Consider the following 24787-nt stretch of genomic DNA (forward strand, 5'->3'; position numbering starts at 1 on the left):
TCACAAAGAGTGGGACACGACTGAGCAACTGTCACTTTCATTCATCCACTTAGGAAAGCAGCTAATTAGAAAATAACACTGAACTGACACATCAAATTAAAATAATTTTCATTTCAAAGGCAAAAAATTTCAGGTTTGGAAAGGTTTAGAGCAACTGGAACTTTTACACATTGCTGATAGAATGCAGTGTGGCAGAGACACTTTGGAAAACAGTGCAGCAATTTCTTATAAAATTAAGTACACATTCACTCAGTGATTTCACTCCTAGTCATTGACCTAAGAGAACTGAAATATATGGCCATAAAAAGACTTGCACACAAATGCTCACGCCATCTTCTTTCATAATCGCAAAAAGTCAAAAGTGGGGTACATCCATTCAATAGTCTATTACCAATAAAAAGAATGAAATGTTGATACATAAAACAACACAGATGAATCTCAAAAGCACTGTAAATGAAAGAATACACATGCCACATACTATAGGTCTGCATACTGTATGATTTTCATATGACATTCTGAACAAAGGAAAGACTATACAGATGTTATAACTGGTTGCTGAGGGGTGGAGTTAAGGGGGAAATTATTACAGAGCAACACAAGAAAATTGGGGGGGGGTGGGCAGGTGGAGGTTTAATTCCTCTAGTTATAAGGAGAATAATCTTTTCAAATAATTTAAAATGACTTTCTGTCATTTTCTTTGGGAGAATAGATTTGTTTCAACTTTCTGCTTCTAATCACAGAAATATACATATTATATTTTAATGTTATTAATTAGCAAGCCAAAATCTCTCAAAATTATTTTTTGCTTTCTTAAAGTCAGGTTTATTGAAGTGTAATTTATGATAAAAGTCACCCTTCTCAGGCATAAATTTTATGTATTAATATTTTAACTCACATACACAATTGCATAGCTACAATAAAAATACTGAATTTTTCCCCAAAAGTTCTTCTTTAAATCTATTTTTAAAAACAGAATGTGTTTTAAAATTGATTCCTTATGGTATAGTGTTCTATGATCTCCTTTGAATTAGGAAAAGTCACTGAATTAGTATCATAGAACTACCATTTCATGGTATATTTCTATGAATATGTTTAAATAATAAATGTTTACCAAATACATACAATCGTACAATTTTAAGCATATTGTATCTATGTCTCCCCTTCTATCAGCTTGAAAGATGACATATAAATTTATAAATTTGAGTATACTCATCTATGTTTAAAATCATAAATATTTCCGTTTATAATTTTGTTGTCAACCAAATTTCAGGTAAATAATATTCAACATGCTGCTGCTGCTGCTAAGTCGCTTCAGTCGTGTCTGACTCTGTGCGACTCCATAGACCGCAGGCCACCAGGCTCCCCCATCCCTGCGATTCTCCAGGCAAGAACACTGGAGTGGGCTACCATTTCCTTCTCCAATGCATGAAAGTGAAAAGTGAAAGTGAAGTTGCTCAGTCATGTTCGACTCTTCGCGACCCATGGACTGTAGCCCACCAAGCTCCTCCATCCATGGGATTTTCCAGGCAAGAATACTGGAGTGGGTTGACATTGCCTTCTCCATAAATATCCTCAATTAAATGGACTACTGGCTTCACTTTCAGAAAAAAAAAGTTATATTGTGGGATACAAGTAGTTTATGAGTTCATGTAAGAGATATTCCTCCAAAAATAATAGCTCTTGTACATGTACACACACACAGAATCAAATTTTCATTTAAATGAAATGTTAATTATAAAAGTGTCTCCTCTAAGATATATTCTATAACACATTTACATAACATGTTTTTATGTTGACATTTTCAGTTGTACAGAGGTTTCAAAACAAACAAGATTTGATGTCAGCATATTTTTTTTAATGAGCTTATAAAGGAATGTAAAAATTTAAGGGTAGAAGTATATTTCTTTAGTGTTTATAATCCACACAAACTGTGATTAAGGAGACTTTTCAGTGATTATGTTATATTGACAGCCATGTGATATAACAGAGTAAATGACAAAGAAAGGTCACAACATTTCACATTACATAACATTTCATATAATGCCCAACAACACATTACATCTCATCACCTTACAAAAAGCTCTCAATGGAATGTTCTCATGAAACGATTTATTTTTAACATTAGATATAACTAGTTATCTCTGGAGGAAACAAAAACAAGGATGCTTTATTAAGGAAATTGCCCTTAATTTTAAAGGAAATTAAAAAAAATTAAGTAAGATAGTCAAAGCCTATACTGCTAAAATAAGGTAAGTAGGTTTATACATCTTGGAAGTCATACATGTAAGTAATAATGAATAAATCTGGTTTGCATGATATATATTATATTCAGTTGATGAGAAGAAAAGTAAAAATAACAAAAAGAAATATCAGTCTATTCTGTAAACCTTTAAATCTATTAAATTTAAGATATGCAGATATACTGTTTGAAACATATTTGTATTATATACTGCATATTTAGTAACCTATGTAAATAAATTATGTATGGTTGGTGATCTGATTTATAAGCTTGCCAGCAGAGTCAGAGGCAATGGATCAGAAACAAAAGACTGCCTTATCTTAAATAAGAAAATGGCATTAAAGAATTAGCCAACTTTCTCAGTGATGTAAAAATCACAAATGTCAAAGCCAGAATAAGTTCACACCAAGCTTACAGAGTAGTGCTGAAAATTTAAAAAGCATATAAAAAATATAATGCTCCATCCTTCCCTTCCCCCACTGTGTCCACAAGTCTGTTCTCTGTATGTCTGTATCTCTAATCCTGCCCTGCAAATAAGTTCAGCAGTACCATTTTCTAGATTTCCATATATATGCATTAATACACGATATTTGTTTTTCTGTTTCTGACCCATGCCACCGGAATGAATTGAGATAGTAGCATTACCATAAGTAAAATAGATAGCTAATGAGAAGTTGCTATATAACACAGCCAGCTCAACCTGGTGCTCTGTGACAACCTAGAGGGGTTGGATGGGGTGGGAGGTGAGAGGGATATTCAAGAAGGGGGAACATATGTATACTTATGGCTGATTCACACTGTTGCAATGGCAAAAGTCAGCATAACATTGTAAAGCAATTGTCTTCCAAAAAAATAAATTTAAAAAATAACATATATGTTCATATCTATATTGCATTTAAGATTTTCCAATTTAAAAGAGTATTTGCAGATTATAGACTTGTGCTCAGTAATAACTGTTACCTTCTGACTGTCTAAAGGGCAAGTCAATTTAATAGGTATCCATTAAGTTATTTAATATAAAGTATTAGGCATGTGAATCAATTTAAACATCTTATAGATGTCAAAATACTTTATTTAGAGATCTGTATCATCTATTCTCTCAATTTACAATATAAGATAGAATTAAACATTCTAGAAACACAAGCTGGAATCAAGATTGCCGGGAGAAATATCAATAACCCCAGATATGCAGATGACACCACCCTTATGGCAGAAAGTGAAGAACTAAAAAGCCTCTTGATGAAAGTGAAGTGGAGAGTGAAAAAGTTGGCTTAAAGCCCAACATTCAGAAAATGAAGATCATGGCATCCGGTCCCATCACTTCATGGGAAATAGATGGGGAAACAGTGGAAACAGTGTCCACTGTTTATTTTGGGGGGCTCCAAAATCACTGCAGATGGTGACTGCAGCCATGAAATTAAAAGCCGCTTACTCCTTGGAAGAAAAGTTATGACCAACCTAGATAAGCATATTCAAAAGCAGAGACATTACTTTGCCGACTAAGGTCTGTCTAGTCAAGGCTATGGTTTTGCCTGTGGTCACGTACGGATGTGAGAGTTGGACAGTGAAGAAGGCTGAGTGCCGAAGAATTGATGCTTTTGAACTGTGGTGTTGGAGAAGACTCTTGAGAGCCCCTTGGACTGCAAGGAGATCCAACCAGTCCTTTCTGAAGGAGATCCAACCAGTCCTTTCTGAAGGAGATCAGCCCTGGGATTTCTTGGAAGGAATGATGCTAAAGCTGAAACTCCAGTACTTTGGCCACCTCATGCAACAAGTTGACTCATTGGAAAAGACTCTGATGCTGGGAGAGATTGGGGGCAGGAGGAGAAGGGGACAACCCAGGATGAGATGGCTGGATGGCATCACTGACTCAATGGACGTGAGTCTGAGTGAACTCCGGGAGTTGGTGATGGACAGGAAGGCCTGTCATGCTGAGATTCATGGGGTCACAAAGAGTCAGACACAACTGAGGAACTGAACTGAACTGAATTTTTCAGCAGTTTAGAATTCTGCAAGAATAAAGCTTCCATATCTAGCAGTAGTAATGTATATAACATTTGATGGAAGAAAATGGTAAACAAGAGTTGTGAGCTGAGGTTATTTCCAAATTTTTATCTTCAATTTTTTTTCAAGTTTAGAAAAGCTTCAACATTACAAGTGTAAAGCACTCTAATAATTTTCCGAAGACATACTCAAAATGTAGTAGTCCTTTTGAAGGTGATGTTTTGCAAGGTAAATGCTATATACTTCTGACGTTGAAAAATACACTCTTGGTATTGTTGGTTACATTAGCCTGGAAGGCTCAGAGTCATTTCATTCTTTCTCCTGTATTCAGTGAGAAAAGTGCATAGTCTAGATAGATAAACTACTTCCCACTCCACCTCTAATTTCCAAATGAGGTAATTTTGTAAACAAACTTCCTAAGATTACCACAATACCCTGCTGCTGCTAAGTCACATCAGTCGTTTCCGACTCTGTGTGACCGCATATACCGCAGCCCACCAGACTGCCATTCCTGGGATTCTCCGGGGAAGAATACTGGAGTGGGTTGCCATTTCCTTCTCCAGTGCATGAAAGTGAAACATGAAAGTGAAGTCGCTCAGTCGTGTCCAACTCTTCCGGACCCCCTGGACTGTAGCCTACCAGGCTCCTCCATCCATGGGATTTCCCAGGCAAGAGTACTGGAGTGAGTTGCCATTGCCTTCTCCAACAATACCCTGGATATCTGTCAAACAATATATGTAGTTCAAGTTCTCCCATTATATCAAAAATAAAACTTTTCTATAGAGATTTTATATTATTTTTATGTTAAAAAACTGAATTGAATTATTTTTTGCAAAGAGCTCTATCTGCAAATTCCTAAATTTTATTGTCTCTTCAAATCTTCTGTTACTCGACTTTACACATGAAAGTTTCACACAAATAATTTATAAGCAGATATATATTGGCCACCTTCTATTTCCGTATGTATAATGCAAATTTATGTTAGAAGAATTTGAAAGTCTTGTATATTAACTTCAAAGAAAATTCTGTATTTGGGAAAACACTAACAACCAACTTGGCCATTGAACTATACTATAATTTCCTGAAGGCTGGGTGTTCATTTGAAATTTAGTGTTTATAGCATAAGCACATAACAAGTGTTCAGTAAATGTATGTTGAATTACATTAAGGGTCAACACCTAACCTTCAAGAAAAAGCAACCGATTTTTTCTCATCAAGGAAAAGAGAAAGTGTAATAACATTACCTGTCAGTAAAAAAAAAAAAAATGGTGAAAAGAGGGAATTTTTTAAGGACTTCACTCTAAACTTACTTTCACATGAGAATTTAGAGATAGATTTTACTAGAAATATTTCTAGTAATTAAGCACAATTTACCTCAGTTACTTATAACAGGGTTGGGTATTATGACTACAACATAAATAGACTATATTGCCACAATTCAAAAAGGAGGTTTGTAAGCCATTTACCTGAATCAACTTGGAACAGATTAACAATAAAAAATATTTCAGGTATATTATAAGGTATACCAAGATTCTAGCACTTAGTAATCCTTTTGGAGAAGGCAATGGCACCCCACTCCAGTACTCTTGCCTGGAAAATCCCATGGACGGAGGAGCCTGGTGGGCTGCCGTCTATGGGGTCGCAGAGAGGTGGACACTACTGAAGCAACTTAGCAGCAGCAGCAGCAGTAATCTTTTATCCTGGAATGCCTTCTCCAATGTACCTGCAAGGCTCTCTCCTTCACTCTCCCTACCATACCTTCTTGGTTTAAATGCTGAACACAATGTCTAAAATTTTATCTCCTCACTGTTCTGTCATTTTTCCCTGTTTTACTTTTCTTCATAAACTTATAACCCATAATATAGTTTATATTTTATTTAAATGTCTTTATCTATTATACCAACATTATATTTCATATACCTCTTATCATCCTCATTACAGTTTCCGGCAACAAAAAATCAATAAGCTGAACTTCAAGACTGTCAAAATCCCTTCGCATCCTAATATTCTCAACCCCTCAGTATCAATGCAGTTTGCCATGACTCCTTTGAGAAGCAGTATGTGTTGTCCTAGGAGAGCTTGAGCTTTTACAGATACTTAAGAAGGAAAATACTTCCAAACATCACAAGGTTCATATCTCTCATGGAATATCAGAGAGGATGCAGCAGACCTCTGATAATCCACCAAAACTAAATCCAGAGCAGAGGAAACAGTGTTTGGGGGACACAATGCTTATGCTCAGAAAAACCAAGTGGCAGCAGTCATCAGTACAGAAGATCAAAACTCTGCTAAGTGTCATTATCAGGGAAAAAGTTCAATGACAGCAGAAACAAACGCAGCAGTTGGACCTCATGGAGCAGTGTACCAAAGCAGAACCTAAAGCAACAATCCCACTGTCCATGTCCAAGTGCTGCCTGTTTTTCAATGCTACCTACTATATCCAAATTTTCTACTCAACATCCCCACTTGGGTTTCAAATAGGTATCTTAAACTCAAACTCTGAATCAGAATTTCTTTTTAAGATATTTGAAATACAACTTTATTTTGATTCAAAACAAAAAGGAATGGGAATGACAAAAACAAAATCCCACCTCTCAATATGTCATGTGACTACAGCAGTCTTATATTTGCAACTCAAAGAAGAAACAACTGTGTTCCGAAACACCTAAATATGCAGGTCGAAGCAATGAAGATATTTTTTTAACTGCCATATTTACTCCAAAGCCCATCCATCTCCTTCAGCATCCAAAGATGAAGCACATGTTCTGCTTCCCTATATAATAAAATGGCAAACACACTGTACCACTGATATCACAGGACAGTTGCCTATAATATTAGACTTCAGATGTTGGGCCCCAGCTTCACTTTCTCACAGGAAAGCATCAGTCTGAGCAACCTCTAAATTGTACTTGTACTGCTGCTGCCAAGGCTGGCTCCCTGACCACCTCTGGTGGGATGACAGTAGGCATGGCAACAAATTCCAAGTTAGGGTCTCTGATCAGTTTTCTAGCAAGACAGAGGAAGGGCTTTTCAAAGTTTTAGTTATTTTTGGCAGAAATGTGATAGTACCTAGATTCTTCTTTCTGTGGAAGACAACTTGACTTTGCCTTAATCTTTTGGTCCTTAATATCCACTTTGTTGCCACACAACACAATGGAGATGTTCTCATACACTTCTATCAGATGTCTATGCCAGTTAGGCATATTCTTGTACATAACTCGATGTTACATCAAACATAATAATGACACACTGAGCTTGGATATAAGAGCCAACTCTCAGTTCACCGAATTTCTCCTGACCAGCTGTATCCCATACATTGAACTTAATTGGTCCTCTGTTGGTATGGAGCACAAGGAGATGGACCTCAACAATTTACTTCTCAAATTCACCAGTCAGATGATCTTGCACGAATGTATTCTTTCAGTATCATCAGCACCAACCAATACAAGTTTGAACTGAACTTGGAGTTCTACTTGGGCAGTAATCTCTCGATGTTACACAGTCTGGGTCCCAGTGCCCTAAGGGCCTCTGCAGCTGGGGAGGGGAGGAGGTCTGCCAGAGGACCTGCAAAATCGTCTCAAGACCGCTGCCCACTCAGCCACTGGGAACCCCACCACCACACCCACCCCAATGCCCCTGCCCCAGCCCCTCTCCAAATCAGAATTTTTAATGTCCTCTTCACAAGTATGTCTTTCCTCTATTCTTAAGTGTGTGTGTGCATCCTCAGTCACTTCAGTCGTGTCTGACTTTTTGCAACCCTAGCAACTGTAGCCTGCCAGGCTCCTCTGTCTATAGAATTTCCCAGGCAAAAATACTGGAGTAGTTTGCCATTTCCTTCTCCAGGGGATCTTCCAAGTCTCCTGCTTCTCCTGAATCACAGGCAGATTCTCTACCACTGAGCCACCACTGGGGAAACCCCTATTCCTCAATACATCACATCAAATGGCACCATCACTCACAAGTCTGTCAAATGTTTAAGTGTCATCTTTTAATTCTCTATTCTCCTCACTCCCAGAATCCCAATGAATTTGCAAATCTTCTTCTGCCTCTAAAATCCATCCTAAATTTGTTCATTTTTTCAAAATTTCTGCTCTTATGATAACAGACAGGTGCCCATGTTCTCACACAGACGATGCTGTAGTCTCTTTTTTTGATTCTACCAAGCATTCTTACAAACTGCTTCTTACCCAGCTGCCAAAGTATTCTTTTTCCAACTGACATGTCACTACCAAGCTTTACTTTTCATTAACATTGAATTAAATTTTAACTCCTTACTCAGTCTTCAGAAGACCTAGAAATTCTGGTTTTGGTCCACCCTTCTCACTCATCTCATACAAAACAACTTTTCCTTCACCACACTTTAGTCGCACTGACCTTTTTTTTTTTTATCTATTAAGTAGAATTTTTTAATAATTTGATAGAGATTTCTTTTTCCCATGTTTCTTTTTCCTTAAACATGGGAAATTATTTGCCATCACAGGGCCTTTGCAGTTAACATTCGCTGAGCTTGAATGCCATTTCCCCAGGTGGTCCTCTGGTTAGTTAGCCTCATCTTCATTATTCAATCAAGAATTCAGTCCTCAAATATAACTGTACTGGGCTTCCCAGGTGGCACAGGGGTAAAAAATCTGTCTGCCAATGCAGGAAACACAGGAGACTCAGAAGATCCTCTGGAGGAGGAAAAGGCAACCCATTGCAGTATTTTTGCCTGCAGAATGCCATGGACAGAGGAGCCTGGCAGGGTGATGTCCAAAGGGTCACAAAGAGTAGGACATGACTGAGCACACGGGCACGCACATGACTGTAGTTGGTTGACCCGTAACACACCCTCCCCACTCTAGCACATTATGCCACTTTAATATTTACATTTTTTCTGCTTTTGAAGCTGTTTCCTTTATTTACTAATGTAGTGATTTCAGAAGCCCTTCCTTTAGAACATCAAATCCAAGCAAGCAGAGAGCTTGTCTATCTTTATCATCGATCTTAGAACTGCATAGTAGTATAGAATACAATTTAAACAATTTTCTTAAAACTGAACTGAATAGAAACTTTAACATCAATTTATACTTTAAAAAGAAAATTTAGGTCTTTTATTTCACTCAAAAAAATGTATATTCCCCAGGCAATCTGTGACAACAAAGTGAGATTGTCTCTAATTTAAAAGTTACTAGATGATGGATTTATAACAACTCATAAATAATATTTAAGAACTTGAATTTGGGTCATATAATCATCATGTATTATTACTCAAATCATAAATTAGAAAAGACACAATCAACTTATCTATGAATAATTTTATTTAAATATCCATAAAAGAATTTTCAGTTATAAGTAATACTAATAAATATGAAAGAAAATATCTACACATGAAGACAACCAAGAATCCAAAGTTCCATAACCAGAATAAAAGTTTTAAAAATTGTATCCTCCTACATACATATATAATAACTACTTCAAAACAACTACTACTTTTAAATGCAAAGGAGTGAATAGAATGAAGTACTTCAAGGCTGAGTATTTAGGATATGAAATTAAAAAAAAAATAAAACGGTGCTCTTTTTGGTTGATAGCTGAAGTAATAAACTAAATAGTAATATACATTTTGTCAACACTTCGTAAGCAAAAACTTAACAAAATTTCCTCATTTTGTTTTTCCTATTATGGAATCACTAAACAAAACTGAGCTTTTTTTTACCTTTAAGTAGAATATTTTAATAATTTGATAGAGATTTCTTTAAACTGAACCCATTGTCACAAAAATAAACAGTTTTATTGATATGGAAATACTGTGGTTAAAATACTAAAATTCCATTGAAAATTCACATAATTGGGTACACAAGTTTCTCTGAAGTAAATTTCATCATATTTTATCAGGAAAACTTGAAAATAATGATATAATTTCTTTATTTTTATTATTTTTAATCAGTAAACAAATTTCCTCTGAAATATTAGCTAGTTTAGAACACCAGATATTCTGTGTTCCATTAGTATATGGCCTGAACTTTAAATATTTCCAGTACTTTTATACTTTAAATAAAATTCAAGCATAATATTATATGAATAGACTAGACTAGTAACAAATAACTTTACGGTTTCAAGGGCTTTAAATAGCCAAAGTTTATTCTCAGTCACACAAATTCTCTTGCTGGTTCTAGGTGAATCTCTTAGAGGTCTGTCTTTGATTGCTTTTTCTTTCAAACCAACAAGGAAAAAAATTAACCTCTAATCCAGAATAACAGAGAGAAATATTGGAAATAAAGCTGTCTAGTTAAGTTCAGTTTGTCTAATATTGACATATGATCTAGAATATGTAAATTCAGCTGTTTCCATTCAAATATCAATGCTAAAAATATGCATAACTAAAATTATATGCTTAAAGATGCTGAGTTGATTAAAAAATAACATTGACATATTTATATTACAATTTTATGGTCAAATGTTCCCTTAAGAATTATTTCTACTTTAATTAAACTGATTTTATAAATCTAAAGAAGCAGCTTCCCTAGTGATACTAAAATCTAGTGTCTTCTTATGGCTTCACTTATTTGAAAATACTAAAGAAGCCAAAAATTATACTTTTTCTCTATGGTTGGTTTTTTATTTAAAAATTTAATGCTATGTACAAAAAATTTCTACACAATGAAATAGTTTTTTTTTTTTTAATTAAAGCACACTGGAGATAATATAGACTTCAATAAATGATTTAGAGGCATTCTCAAATAATAATTAACAAATTACATTATAGCTACCATAGCAAAAGGTAAGGAGAGCTGTAATCACCTGGAAATTAGCAAATTTATTCAAGAAATTACATAATGCAACATTAATGCTTTACAATACATAGCAAAGAGTCTACTTATGACTCCCCAGAGACGTTCATAATGGTTAAAAATTTAAATAGTTTAGAAATTAACAGTAAAAGCACAAAGGTTCATCTCTCTAGGTAACTCAAAGCAAACTAGATAATTTTATTTTGTGTCAGATTCTATCTAATTTGTAGTTATAACCCCACATTTTCATTCCCATCACTGCATGAAACAAAATACATCAGAGTTGTGTTTTGAGACATAAATCTAGCACTTGGCAAATGGAAAGATTTGTTTCTGATTTGGCATCATACAGAACTGTCTGATCATCATGCTCTGATAATAGCTATCCTTCAATTATTGCATCCTACATCCATAATCAATCATCAGTCTATCCATTTCTCCTCCTACTTTACAGATACTGCCTTTGTTACAATAAATACATAAATTAGATACAATTTTCCCTGCTGCTATTTTTGCTAACTGCTAATTGACTGAAAGAAAGCTACTACTTAAAATTGTGTTTGAAATCCCTTTGTCTCTTATTAAATTTTAAAAGTGGCTACTTGCTGAAATCTGGAAAAAAAAAAACAACCTGAGATAGTAGATATATGGAAGATGTGATATTACTTGCTAACTAACTTGAATTTTTGAACCGTGAATCACTTTGGAAACATCAGTTATTCTTTAAAAAGTCTGACATACAGAGAACAAAGAGAGAAACGGATTTAGATCCGGGGTATCACCTTTGCTTCTAGGTTTCAATTGGCAACATTTACACTGAAAACAGAAACAGGAATTTTCTATTTGAACTGCAGAGGAAAGCAGAAGACATATCTGGGAAGCAGCGAGGGACTCAGCAGAAGATAGAGTCAAATGTAACACTTTTTTGCTTTTAATAAGATATACAAGTTAATTAAGGGTAATTAACCAAGCAGTAGGTTATAAAGACTACAGGGCCTTGTTTTCTTGCCAAGGTTAATGTGGGACTCAGAGCTGCAGATCATTAACAGAATACCATAAACCTGAGCTTACTTAATTGGTTACAAAATAAAATTAACCACAGGAAAAATTGTGATACTTCTCCTGTTTATTTGTGCCTATTAAAATCTTTGCTTTTAAACTACAGTAATCATATACTTCATAAGAAGTAATATATATTATAAAGAAATATCTTATATTTGTTTTTTTTTTAATGAACAAGGAAGAAAAAGAGATTCTAACAAATGATAATGCAAAAAATGTGCAGTTGCCCCCCTGGAACTCCAATACCTGCTTCTCTTCTTGTCCATGAGTCCATAACTGTTACTTCTTTTCATCTCTAGGACTGCTTCTCCTCAGTTCTTTTACCGTCTCCTATTTCCCTGCTGTCTAATGTTTGGAATCTTGTGCACACTATTCTTATATTTTGAAACATAATCCCTCCCTTAAACATCTTTATTATTTCAGGGGTTTCTGCATCAGCTTTATGTACAGGATGAACTTTAGTGTCAAATAGACTGTACTAGAGTGTTGGAGGGACCATCATCCACATGGATACTAGTCATCCAACACAACTGTTTGAATCACAGTGCAGAGCAAATTTGTCAGTTTGAGAATTAAGTCCTAGGTGAGGTTCTAGGAATTAGAGCAGAAAAGGAAATATGAGGCAGAGACAGGAAACAAACAAACTGATAGTTTCCTACAGTTTGGAATGGATGGGAAAGAAACAGATGGGATTAACTGTTCATACAGTTCAAATGGACTCTTCTCAAAAAGTTATTTTAATTTTAAGCAATTGGTTTCAGTTCAATTCAGTTCAGTCACTCAGTCGTGTCTGACTCTTTGTGACCCCATGAATCGCAGCATGCCAGGCCTCCCTGTCCATCATCAACTCTTGGAGTTTACCCAAACTCATGTCCATTGAGTCAGTGATGCCATCCAACCATCTCATCCTCTGTTGTCCCCTTCTCCTCCTACCTTCAATCTTTCCCAACATCAGGGTCTTTTTAAATAAGTCAGCTCTTCAGATCAGGTGGCCAAAATACTGGAGTTTCAGCTTTAACATCAGTCCTTCCAATGAACACCCAGGACCGATTTCCCTTAGGACGGACTGGTTGGATCTCCTTGCAGTCCAAGGGACTCTCAAGAGTCTTCTCCAGCACCACAGTTCAAAAGCACCAATTCTTTGGTGCTCAGCTTTCTTTATAGTCCAGCTCTCACATCCATACATGACCACTGGAAAAACCATAGCCTTGACTAGATGAAACTTTGTTGGCAAAGTAATGTCTCTGCTTTTTAATATACTATCTAGGTTGCTCATAACTTTCCTTCCAAGGAGTAAGCATCTTTTAATTTCAAAGCTGCAATCACCATCTGCAGTGATTTTGGAGCCAAAAAATAAAAATAAAGTCAGCCACTATCTCCAATGTTTCCCCATCTATTTGCCATGAAGTGATGGGACTGGATGCCATGATCTTAGTTTTCTGAATGTTGAGCTTTAAGCCAACTTTTTCACTCTCCTCTTTCACTTTCATCAAGAGGCTCTTTAGTTTCTCTTCACTTTCTGCCATAAGGGTGGTGTCATCTGCATATCTGAGGTGATTGATATTTCTCCTGGCAATCTTGATTCCAGCTTGTGCTTCTTCCAGCCCAGTGTTTCTCATTACATACTCTGCATATAAGTTAAATAAGCAGGGTGACAATATACAGCCTTGATGTACTCCTTATCCTATTTGGAACCAGTCTGTTGTTCCATGTCCAGTTCTAACTGTTGCTTCCTGACCTTCATACAGGTTTCTCAAGAGGCACGTCAGGGGGTCTGGTATGCCCATCTCTTTCAGAATTTTCCACAGTTTATTGTGATCCACACAGTCAAAGGCTTTGACATAGTCAATAAAGCAAAATAGATGTTTTTCTGGAACTCTTGCTTTTTCGAACAACTGGTTTAGTTTTCATGTATTCTTGATATTTGATAAGCACATTTACTCAGTATAATTGGGACACACAAATAAGTTAATGAAAAGTTAGTGGGGTATCAAACACTCTGTAAAAGGATCAACAAAAATTATAAATACTTTAAGATATGTAGATGTACACTCATCCACAAATCTCCTGATATAAACCCAAGAATTCTCCCTTTAGGCAGATATCTAATAATTGTAATTGTAATTAACTTTTAATATATTCATATATATATATATAGTTAATGAAACTTAGTTCTTTACCATTCCATTTATTTAAAGTTGAAAAGTAATTAAAACTCCTATTAAACAATTTGTTTTTAAATTCTTCTTTTTAATATTATTGTTCTACTATTTTTCTATTACTTTCTATTTTTAACTATTTTCAGTTATTATATGCCTATTTTTAAAGGTATCTGTTCCATACTCAGTTTTTAGATATTTTTAGTGATCATACTTATTAAGCTGACCCCAAGCATTCAAATTGTTTTCATACAGATAACATTCACTATGTAGTCATTGACATATCTTCAAGAAATACATATACATATTCATACTTATTCCCAAACCTATGGTCTGGGAATTTGTTTTGCCAAACTGTGTTCACTGAATTCATCTGAAGCTACACAAAAGTATTTTCTACTTTTGGAGGTGGTTTACATACATAAATATGAAAGTAGGTATACTTTATTACATATTTAGTGGATTCTGATTGTCATATTGTTAAAGCCCAACTTATAAATAAGAAATAATTTGAATAAAATTTTGACTGTTTTCATAAATCTGAAAAGAAAGGTAATGACAAAAGAAAACAAAGCCATATACCTTATAATGATTAATTGAGATTAGAATTCAGATTTTCCTAAATCCCTTCAATTTGTACAATAAGGATAGAATATCCTGCCTTCCTTTCCTAAAGGAAATCAACCTTGAATATTCATTGGAAGGACTGATGCTGAAGTTGAAGCTCTAATACTTTGGCCACCTGATGCGAAGAGCCAACTCATTGGAAAAAACACTGATGCTGGGAAAGATTGAAGGCAAAAGGAGAAAAGGTGGCAGACGATGAGATGGTTAGATGGCATAGCAACTCGAACATGAACTTGAACAAACATTGGGAGGCAGTGAAGGACAGGTAAGTCTGGCATGCTGCAGTCCATGGTGTCGCCAAGAGTTGGACATGACTTAGTGATGGAACAACAAATTCTGCCTTCCATCCTACTTTTTATCCAACTGATAATGTTAATTCTGTGGGGCTAAAGTTATTTAGTCAAAGAATATCTTCACTGCATGGATATTCATTTGAAAACTCTACTGATTTAAAATATATGTTATATTTTATGCTGAAAATAGCAGGTTTGATATTTAGCATATATATTTTTTTGCATTATCAGATTTATATTTAATTTGGTGATGAAAATGCAACTCAATCTATGTCAGACTCACTACTTATGTATACACTTGATTTCCTTTGAAAATTAAAACCCTGACCTAGAAAACAAGCACACTGCTCAGGGACACCATCTTGTAAGGCTGATCATTAGCCACCTGCTGTGCTCAATAAATCAGTCTGGAAACTACTGACCCATGTCACAGCATTTTCACCTCTTTATTTACTGGAAAGATGTGTTTACAAACCCAACATCCTTCCACTGCATTTGTTTAGGTGAAGATATCCTACTTTCTTTAGATGTAATTTATGTTTATAGATTTTTTTTAAATCAATAAATGTAATATTGTAGAAGTATTTATTTTAACTGTATATCAATAGACTCAAATACTCTTATATTTTGTAATATTTAAAGGAGTTATCTAAAATTCACTGCTTAAATGACAATTATAATGGTAGAGGCTTATTATAATCAGTATTTTTAAATCATTTCAATAGCTTTACATGACAACATTTTTTTTTCTTCATCCTCAAACACTGTTAAGTAGCTTAGGTAATTACTGAAAGTAGCCCTTGATAAGGTGGATTGAATTAAAAATAAATTTATGACTACAACTAGTATGTATCAACAAGTTCCTACTTTTTTCATTTTGCTAAAAAGTATGTATAAATTGTTCTGATTTTGCTGTTTCACTTTGTTTAATGTATGATCTACTTAACATGTTTTACAGAGCAAGAAACCCATAAGGTAATAATAAACAAGTTCCACAAAACTTGAGATTCTTTAAAAAGACACATTTCTTCTTAATTTATTTAAGCTCTACCTTACTCTTCAAAAGTATATGATATTTTTATTAATAATACTACAGGATAAAACTAAGTTACTAATGAAACTAGTAAATGGTATTTAATAAAAGAAAAAAATACAGCTATCCAATGGTGAGCTTGACCCTCCCAGTCCAGCTTGTGAGAACTTGCATATCTCTTCATATTCAGTGACAGGTTACTAGTTTGGTTGACTATGGAATTGGAACACTCCACAGATTAGGACTTTATTCTCCTCTGTTTTGAAAGAGGAATTATAGCACTGTCACTGAAACCATCCCATCTCTGCATGTCTAGGAAATACCCTGGATCTATTCTATCATACTGACAAATGTTGCTTGACAAGACAAAATTACGTACCATAGAGAAGACCAACTGTAAGTTTCGCTTGAATGCTTTTCAACATAGTACAACTTAGTAAGTGTAATAAAGTATTCATACAACAATTATTTGTAAACTGTCTGTTTTCCTGGTGTATCTTCCACAATGAGTAAAAAACATACAATCATATAATTGATAATCTAAAGTCTTTAGATATAAACTAATTAGGTATCAGTAAATAAATACCAAACACAGTGCTTTGGCTTGGTTAGATTTTAACAAGCCACATTTTTTGGCAATAAATAAATAGGTGGATGTGCTGTTTCTTCAGTTCAGTTGCTCAGTCGTGTCTGACTCTTTGCAACCCCATGGACTGCAGTATGCCAGGATTCCCTGTCCATCACCAACTCCCGGAGCTTACTCAAACTCATGTTCATCGAGTTAGTGATGCCATCCAACCATCTCATCCTCTGTCATCCCCTTCTCCTCCTGCCTTCAATCTTTCCCAACATCAGGGTCTTTTCAAATAAGTCAGTTCTTCACATCAAGTGACCAAAGTATTGAGATTTGAGCTTCAGCATCAGTCTTTCCAATGAATATTCAGGACTGATTTCCTTTAGGATGGACTGGTTGGATCTCCTTGCAGTCCAAGGGACTTTCAAGAGTTTTCTCCCACACCACAGATCAAAAGCATCAATTCTTCAGCACTCAGCTTTCTTTATAGTCCAACTCTCACATCTACTGGAAAAACCATAGCGTTGACTAGATGGACCTTTGATGGCAAAGTAATGCCTCTGCTTTTTAATATGCTGTCTAGATTGGTTATAACTTTTCTACCAAGGAGCAAGTGTCTTTTAATTTCATGGCTGCAGTTACCATCTGCAGTGATTTTGGAGCCCAGAAAAATAAAGTCTGTCACTATTTCCATTGTTTCCCCATCTATTTGCCATGAAGTGATGAGACCAGATGCCATGATTTTAGATTTATGAATGTTGAGCTTTAAGCCAACTTTTTCAGTCTCCTCTTTCACTTTCATCAAGATGCTCTGCCGGGAGCCAGCACGAGGAGTCTCACCCGTTGCAAAGGTCATGAGGTTAAGGTGTCTGACAGGCAAAGGCGTGTCCAGCCTTAAGGGAACCTCGCTGGATTTTCTCGAGCATCTAACCCCAAAACCAGAGTCTGCCTGCCGTACTGCATTATGCTTTCCACTTACGCTTCTGACATTAACAGGGGCTGTCCCCCCACCAACTTTTTCTGGAAAAGTTAATTTAGAGCTTTTAGATAATAAGTCTTCTGGGCATAATAAGAGTGTTTCAATCCAAAATCCCCTCTGATGGCTTTCTAGCCTGCCTACAGGACTCTTAGAGCTGTGCATGTGATTGTTTGCGGCCTCGAAGCTCAAAACATCCTAGGAATGTAGGGGCTTCTGAGGAGTCAAAATCATTAGAATAGGACTGATTAAGGGTTTCACTTGTTGAGCCAATACTTGCTGCCAAATTTCCATATCTTTTATTTGTTGATATAGTTGGTATATAGGGAAAAAAAAAAAAGTAGCAACATAGATCTTTGAGTTAAGTACCTTCTTTGTTATAACCCACTGCACCATTGTTCTATAGGGATGTAACTTTAGTGCTTTGAGGGTGATGCAGATTAAAGAAAAACACTTCAGGGGAAATGAGATTAACATTCATTACAGAAGAGAGCCATAAAGTGTTAACAGGCCTCTTGGCCAGAAGATAATGTAAATCACCTGAGACCTTTTGTATACAAAAAGATATACAGAAAGGGTCAGGACTGCTGCCCCTGCATGACTCTGTATCTTCCATTACGTAAAACTTAGGATATATAAATACCTTTTAAAAATAAAGTTATGGGGTTTTTGCACAAGCTTGGCCTCCCCCGTGTCGACTCTCTCCCTCTCCCTCCCTCTCTTTTTCAGGCTGATCCCTTGGAATGCGGAGGCTCTCCGTGTCTATTTATTTGCCTGGGCTTCTAAGACCCATCGAGAGGGAGCCCAAGGCGGGGCACCCTCTGCTATTCAAGCAGGCACCTGTGGCCTAACGTAGATGGTGCAAGTTTTCTTGTCTTGAGACTTTATTAGCTTTCTGTGTAAACCAAGGAATATCAGCCTCTTTTCTCCACTAATTTTCCTACTACACTATTCTTTCCTAATCTCTCTTTTCTAATTAAATAGTCCTTCCCTAGATGCCGACTCTGTCCCTGCTTCAAATTACCCTGGATCCACCGGGGCTGGACCCTGGCAATGCTCTTTAGTTCCTCTTAACTTTCTGCCATAAGGGTGGTGTCACCTGCATATCTGATGTTATTGATATTTCTCCCTGCAATCTTGATTCCAGCTTGTGCTTCATCCAGCCCCTCATTTCTTATGATGTACTCTGCATAGAAGTTAAATGAGCAGGGTGAAAATATACAGCTTTGATGTACTCCTTTCCAGATTTGAAACCAGTCTGTTGTTCTATGTCCAGTTCTATGGTTCTTGTCCTGCATACAGATTTCTCAGGAAGCAGGTCAAGTCGTCTGGTATTCTCATCTCTTAAGAATTTTCCACAGTTTTTTGTGATACACACAGTCAAAAAAAAAAAGCTTTGGCCTAGTCAATAAACAGAAGTAGATGTTTTTCTGTAACTCTCTTGCTTTTTCGATGATTCAATGGATGTTGGCAATTTCTTAGGTCACCTCTAGTTTGTAACAATAAAACCATAAAATTATTCTACCAAAGAGTTATCTTGTTATTTTAAGTTTCAAGTACATCAAAATGTTGTTCAATGTCATTAAAATCCAAATAAGATACAAGGGATGAGGGACAAAAATAGCCTGCTGTTCCTTCAAACCCTTCATTAAGACAGCAGTAAGGTTTAAGAGATATTATATAGCTGAAATTATGAATCAAATTCACATAATTTAGAATCAGTAGTCTCTATATCACTTGTGAAATGCATATGATTTATTAGTATTGCTATATATTATATAGTTAAATATTCCTTGATATATTATTGTAATATTTTATAATATATATTATGTTGTCACATATTTTATATAATATTAAATATCTGTATAATATTAAATACAGATACTTTATAAATGAATAAACAATTAAGCAAACATATACTGACCATGCATACTCAATTTTTTCCTGATAGGCTGCAAATTTGAAAAGCATGGAGACTTTTGCTCTGTTCTTTCTTGTCTATAAACCAAAATCCCAGACAAAAGCAAATCATTTTGCTCTGTCTTTTGTGTTACAGCATAATGATAAGCAGTAAAATAGTCAAGTCTATGTTTTACTTGTTTATTTTACAGTATATTGGGATCAAAGTCCAAGACTTGCAATGCATTAGGAAAGAAATTACACTCATTTTGAGTAATGTGATATCAGGGTGAAGACTAGGTTTCATATTTCAGTTCTGGCATATACTAGCTCAGGGACAGAGAGGATGATTCATATTTTAAGTTTCAGGTTCTTCATCCATAAGTTTTACAAGAATTTCAAGAATTTTGTGAGGATTTTAAAGGTTTTAGCATATGTCTTAGAGGGAAAAAGTACTCTTCAGTATTAGATGTAAACCCTACCTATAGTTTATTATGGAAAGATGACGTAAAGAGTGAGGAAAGGGCTGTGGTAGAGAATTTCACTTTAATAAAAAAGGAAAGAAACAGATGATACATATTATTTAAAATATGAATAAGATTAAATATGTTTTTGACCAATCAGAAAGGGAGATTTTACTTAAAATAACAGAATTCTTTCCAATGCATTTAATTTCAGTCTTTAAAAAAAAATTAATTGAAGTATAGTTGATTTACAATGTTGTGTTAGTTTCAGGTACAGAACAAAGTGATTCTGTTACACACACACACACACACACACATTTTCATTTTAACATTCTTCCCATTACAGCTTATTACACAATATTGAATATAGTTCCATGTGCTATACAATAGATCCTTGTTATCTATCAATAACATATATACCATATATATGTCTATACATACATACATACATACACACACACACACACACATATGTTCCTGTCTTTAGTTGCTCAATCATGTCTGACTCTTTGAGACCCTATGGACTATAGTCTGCCAGGCTCCTCTGTCCATGGGATTTTCCGAGCAAGAAAATTGGCATGGGTTGCCATTTCCTTCTCCAGAGGGTCTTCCAGATCCAGGGATCAAACCAGCATCTCCTGTGCCTCCTGCACCACAGGTGGATTCTTAGAGCCACTGGTTCCCCTTAGACATATATATATAGTAGCGTGTATCTGTTGATCCCAAACTTCTAATTCATCCTTCCCTCTCTTCCAGCCTTTTCAAACTGGTCATGCTTTGGATTCTAGCTTTGTTTGAACTTTTATTAATTCCTGTTACAAATCAGAGAAAAAACAAGCCTCACAAACATTATTTACATATGCCACATGGGAGGATAAATCAAAATCTACCTTCATCCCTGATTTTAATGTACATGACTAAATCGTAGTATAAAAAAAAGAATCTGCCATCAAAGGTCATTTAAAATCATGGACTATCTCTGAAGAAATTAGAGCTGGTGGTTCAAATTCTCAAACAGGTCAGGACAAAGGAAAATGTTGCTTTGTAATGCTGATATACTATACCATAATAAATTGGATATGGGTGGAGTAGGAATTAATGGCATTTTGTGTATTTCTACTGGAAGAGAACAGCCTGAAATTGGGCTAGTCAATGTTAAGGCCTGATTCCTAAAGGAACTTTTTCCCTAATAATTTGAGATTAATATTTACTTCTTCTTGAAATGGTAAGTAAAGGAAAAGAGAATTCTGACTTTGGTTATATGCTTTTGCTCCAAGAGTTTACCTGGGAAACAAAGGGTGTAGAAAAATAATTAAGTGAAAATTTTCTAGATTCCTTTGGTCCTTGTATTCTCCTAATATCCAGATGTTTCAGTAATGATCCAGTCTAAATGGAAGTCACTGTCCCTGCTCTAAAATGGAATTCTAAAATTCTAGTCTGTTACTACCTCTGGTTACTTTATTCTATCAATAATGGCCAAAAGAGCAGGAGGATATTCTCTTACTATCATGAAGACAAGGAATATGTCCCATAGTATATTTAGAGACACAAGTCCTAGTTTAGACAATCAGTAAATATTTTTCATTTAAATCAAACAGAAAAAAATCCTATGACTATTCAATTTTTAAATGAGGAAAAACTTAAATAGTTTAACTAGCTATTCATAGACACATGACTAAGAGTAAAATAGGGCTTGAATTTAGGTTTGTCAGTTTCCAAAACATCAGCACTTTATACTATCCCATGCCTCTCTCAGGAATATTGACCAGAAGGTTCAACACAGCCTTAGCCCTCCTTCAAAGTCTACTAGGATTTTTCTCCTATAATATGACATATTTGCAAAGATAGTCCTCAAACCAGTAGCTATTTACATCTGAGTCTAAGGATTTTATTTAAATCTTTTGCTGCTGAAAATACATTTATTTAAATATTAAACTCTTTAGTATGCAAAAATAATTCATATAAACCACTCCCCATTTAGTCATAAATTCTGTCCTCTTTTACTGAACACTGAGTTTCCCTTGTGGCTCAGCTGGTAAAGAATCCACTTGCAACATGGGAGACTTGGGTTCAATTCCTGGGTTTGGAATGAACTATACAGTCCTTGGAGTCACAAAGAGTCAGACATGACTGAGCAACTTTCATTTACTAAACACTACTAGTGTGTTTGACAAAACACTACTGTGTTTGACAAAAGGTGGGTAATCAATAAATGAATATATACATATTATTTTCCCTGACTATATGCATAAACAAGTGATCATTCGAGAGAAAAAGAGTGTGTGTGTGTGTGAAGGTAGTACTTAAAGTATAAATATATTGTCAGAATAGGCAATTTTAAGGCATTCTATTTGAGCAGACTCTTATTCAGAGTTGAATCATGAATTTTGTGGCAACCGCTTCTTATAAGTTAACATGTTGCAAGTGAAATAAGCCAACAAATTCTTTGAATTTATCTAAAATTCTAGCAATTTTAAATATAAAACTTTAGAATTGTTGGAAAATCTTAAAGAAGCTTAAGAAATTACTACGAAAACCCCTGGGGCAAGGGGGCTGCCCATATATTGCCACCATTATAAAAAGGAAAATTTTAAAAGAAAGAAGAAATAGGATGACTATAGCACAATTGTATGAATAATAATAAGCAGATTAAACCAATGTCAAATATTAATAGCAAGAAAGTAATAAAGTCAAGATTAATGAAGAATAACTTTGAAATTTAGATTTAAGATAAAAATCTAAATCAGTAAAATGAGATATTAAGTATGTAAGAAAATTAAGTTTTATCTTAGTGTGTTTACATATGTAAGCTGAAACTCCAGTACTTTGGCCACCTCATGAGAAGAGTTGACTCATTAGAAAAGACTGATGCTGGGAGGGATTGGGGGCAGGAGGAAAAGGGGACGACAGAGGATGAGATGGCTGGATGGCATCACCGACTCGATGGACGTGAGTTTGAGTGAACTCCGGGAGATGATGACAGACAGGGAGGCCCAGTGTGCTGCGATTCATGGGGTCGCAAAGAATTGGACACAACTGAACTGGACTGAACCTATTTTATAATAATAATGTCTAGAAATAAATACTTTTGCTTAATGATTCTTTTTTCTCTTTTTTACTATTTAACCACTTACAATGCATGGAATATTTTCTTATTTTAATCAAATTATTTTCTCTGTCTTAGCGCTTAGGTTTTTTGAGATAATGTTTATTCTTAGTGTTTATTCTAAGTGTAACTGACTTAAATATATTTTTACCAAATGGTCACTGTCAATATTTATTTCATATTTTTCTAAATCAGTATATTTAACCACTTTCAGATTCATTCATTTGGTCTTTTCTCACCATTTTTTCTTAATCTACTTCATTCTCCATGTCTCCAGAATTGTAGAAAACAAAACTAAAGATATCATATCTTCTTTATACATTCATATGTCAATGGATATTCAGGTTTCTTCCATACCTTGGCCATTGTTAATAGTATCTCTAAGAACATTGGGGTGCAAATATCTTTTTTAATTAAAGCTTTGCCTTTTACAGATTTATGACCCAGACTGGGATTCCTGGATCAAATGGTAGAGACTCTGTTTTTAATTTTTTTTTAGCAAACTCCCACTGTTTTCTGTGGTAGTTGTACCAATATATGTTCCTACAAACAGTGTAGGAGGTTTCCTTTTCTCCACACATTCTTCAGCATTTATCATCTAGACTTTTTTCACAGTGTCTATTCTGACTAGTATCAGGTGATATGTCATCATATTATAGTTTTCATCAGCATTATTTTAATAATTAGTGATGTTGAGCATCTTTTCATGTACTTATTGGCCATCTGTGTTTTTTGTTTTTGTTTTTGTTTTGAGAAATGTCTATTTAGGTCTACTGTTCATTTTTTATTTTTTTATTAAATATTGAGCTGTATGAGCCATTTGTATATTTTGGAATTTAATCTTTTTTTCAGTCACATCACTTGCAAATATTTCTCACATTCTGTAGGTTGTCTTTCATGTGTTTGTGCTTTCCTTTGCTGTGCAAAAGTGTTTATTTTTGCTTTTATTTCCATTACCCTAGATGGCAGATCGAAATACATATGGGTGCTATTTATGTCAACATCTAGAAGTGTTATAGAATCCAGGCTTACATTTTTGTTTTTAATCAATTTTAAATTTATTTTTGTATATACTGTTAGAAAATATTTTACTTTCATTCCTTTTTTTTCTTTTCTTTTTTCAAATATATCTATTTTACAATCTTCTGGGTATACTGCAAAGTGATTCAGTTAATTCAGTTTTCCAGATTCTTTTCCATTGTAGGTAATTACAAGATAGTGCATATAGTTCCCTGTGCTATTCAGTAACTACTTGTTGTTTACTTAATAATATATTAGCATGCATCTGTTAATTCCAAACTCCTAATTTATTCCTGCCCCTCTTAAGTTTCATTCTTTTACATGCAGTAATCAAGCTTTCCAAGTACTACTTATTGAAATGGCTGTCTTTTTTTCCATTGTATATTCTTGCCTTCTTGGTCATAGATTAATTAAACTTAAGGGAGTCAGTTTATTTATGGATTTTCTATTCTGTTCCATTAATTTTTGTGTCTATTTTTCTGCCAATAACATTCTGTTTTGATAATTATAGCTCTATAGTATAGTATGACGTTCTCCAGCTTCATTCTTCTTTCTCATGAT

At 34.9% G+C, this 24787-nt stretch overlaps 1 protein-coding gene and 1 pseudogene across 3 annotated transcripts in view; both read right to left on the minus strand.

Annotated features, from left to right (window-relative positions):
* The window catches only part of LOC120860724 (CUB and sushi domain-containing protein 3), a 1429922-nt gene that overhangs the window by 935855 nt on the left and 469280 nt on the right, over positions 1 to 24787 (minus strand). The window lies entirely within an intron of this gene.
* Positions 7113 to 23572, minus strand: LOC120860728 (annotated as a pseudogene).

This window comes from Oryx dammah, unplaced genomic scaffold (assembly GCF_014754425.2).
Source record: "Oryx dammah isolate SB20612 unplaced genomic scaffold, SCBI_Odam_1.1 HiC_scaffold_11164, whole genome shotgun sequence".
NCBI classification, from domain to species: domain Eukaryota; kingdom Metazoa; phylum Chordata; class Mammalia; order Artiodactyla; family Bovidae; genus Oryx; species Oryx dammah.